Consider the following 2123-nt stretch of genomic DNA (forward strand, 5'->3'; position numbering starts at 1 on the left):
GGACATGATGATGGACAAGAATGGCCTGGCCTCACCTCAATAGAATCCCCAGTCAAGAGCAGGCACAGCAGTAACTAGCCAACTCAGCCTGAGAAGAAGGAAGACTTCCTGGAGGAGGTGACCCTTGGCGTGGGCATCCAGGCAGGGGAACAGCACATGCAGGGCCCTGATGCAGCAATGAGGGTGCTCAGGGAAGGGGAAAGGGTGTGCGGGTGGGGGAGGGGGACTAAGATTGGGGAGGGCAGTGCCAGGTGCCCCGGTTGGAATGGAGGTCAGGGGCCTGCACTGGGGACAGGGAGGGGTCTGCTCTTTGCCCTGAGCGCAGGGGTTGCCACTGTAGGAAGGGGGTGGGGATGATGAGGGTAGTTCAAATATCTGTGATGGAAACCCCATTCTGTGTGCCCGCCGGGGAGGCCACGGGCCTGCAGTTTTGGGGCAGGGCCCTCAATCCTCTGTGAGGGCAGGTAAGGAGGCACCACCATCCCCCACCCTCTTCTCAGCCACCTTTAAGGCCACCCATGGGTTCCACAGCTTCCCTATTCCCCCTTCCAGGAACAACCCGGGTTCCCTGCCCGTGTGAGCCATCGAGGTGCAGCTGGCTCCTCCGCCATCCACTTGGAGAGGGCTCAGCCACCAGCACCTCCCCCGGCCGGGTCTCAGTCCCGCCTGCAGAGCCTCTGGAAGCCAACTCCAGAATGCATGGGCCATGAAATGGATTTGTCTTTGCCTATTAATTAACAATGCATTAGCCCAATCACAATGCATTAGTTGGAAAGCCAGGAAGGACAAGAGTTATAGCCGTGAAATGGTCCCAGGGGCAGTGGCCGTGGGCCAGCCAGGGTGAGGTGGGAGGGCATCATTTGTTTTCAGGCTTAAACATGGGACCTCCTCCATGTTCCCTCCCCACTGCCCACAGGATTGGGACTGGGGAGATGGGGTTGACCCAGGACTTGCCCCCAGGCCTGAGAACCCGAAGGCTTCTCATGGCAGATCCTGAGGGCAGGCTGCACTCCTGGCCCCTTGGGCTCACAGCTCTGGCGTCCAGCAGAGAAGGACGCCCAGCTCTAGGGCTTTCAGGGACCCCCAGAGCCTCTGAGCACAGGGAAGACACAGAGCAGGGCACCCTCAGTGTGGAGAACCGGGTGGGGTCTGGAGAGATGGGGGTCCTCCCCAAGCTTATGGCCTGGCAGCTGTGGTCACTGGAAGGAAACCCCTGGGAGGAAGTGGAGAGAGGTGGGGAGGGGTTGGGGCATCTCTGCTGTTGGAGCACTTCTGGAGGAGGCCAGAGCTGGGCACTGTTGGTTGCCTTCCAGGGTCCCTGCACTCAAGGCCTCACCAGCCTCAGACCGGCCCAGCCTGCTCCTGCTGCCTCCTGCTGCCCCTCTCTCAGCCTGCCCCCTTCGCCCGACGCCCAGGGCCCTCTGCTGTCCCCAGCCCAAGTGGAGTCCTGGTCCCCCAGTCTCTATCCCACCAAGGGCCTGCTTACTGCCGCCCAGCAGGTCTTGGTCTGGCCGCTCCCTGGCCCACTGGACCCTGAGGCCTCACACCTGCACCCACGGTCCACAGGCTTCACGCTGGCGAGGAGGGAGACAGCCCCGAGGCCTCAGAGTGGGTCACCTGGGTCACCCTCAGCATCGGAAGGAGCACACTGAGGGTCAGAAGATTCCAGAGGGTTCCGTGCAGCCAACTCACCCTTGGAGCCCTCGCCTGTCCTGGATTCTCACAAAGAGACGTTAAACCGCCGTCCCCAAACCCACCCAGCCTTTGCCCATACTGGTCCCGAAGCCCTGCCTGCCCTCCCCAGCTCTTCATGGCCTCTCTCCCCTGAGGACACCGCGCCTGGCTTCCCTTAGCCCAGGGTCCCACTTCCCCACTGCATGAGCTGATTCATGCAGTTTTCCGAACCTGGGAAGACGGTGGGACTTCCCAGCACCATGGACAGAGCCTGGGGCCGAGGGGAGCCCAGCAGGAACCCCAGAAGGGTGCACAGGCCCCATCCTGATGCACAGAAGGGACAACAGCATGAGGTGACTTTGAGGACAGGGGTGGCAGCGGCGCCCGCCCAGCTGAGCCTGCCCCAGAGGAGAGACCCACGGAGGTTGCTGGGGGGAGGGGGGAAGGGA

The sequence above is a fragment of the Colobus angolensis genome, unplaced genomic scaffold, assembly GCF_000951035.1.
Source record: "Colobus angolensis palliatus isolate OR3802 unplaced genomic scaffold, Cang.pa_1.0 Scaffold136, whole genome shotgun sequence".
NCBI classification, from domain to species: Eukaryota; Metazoa; Chordata; class Mammalia; order Primates; family Cercopithecidae; genus Colobus; species Colobus angolensis.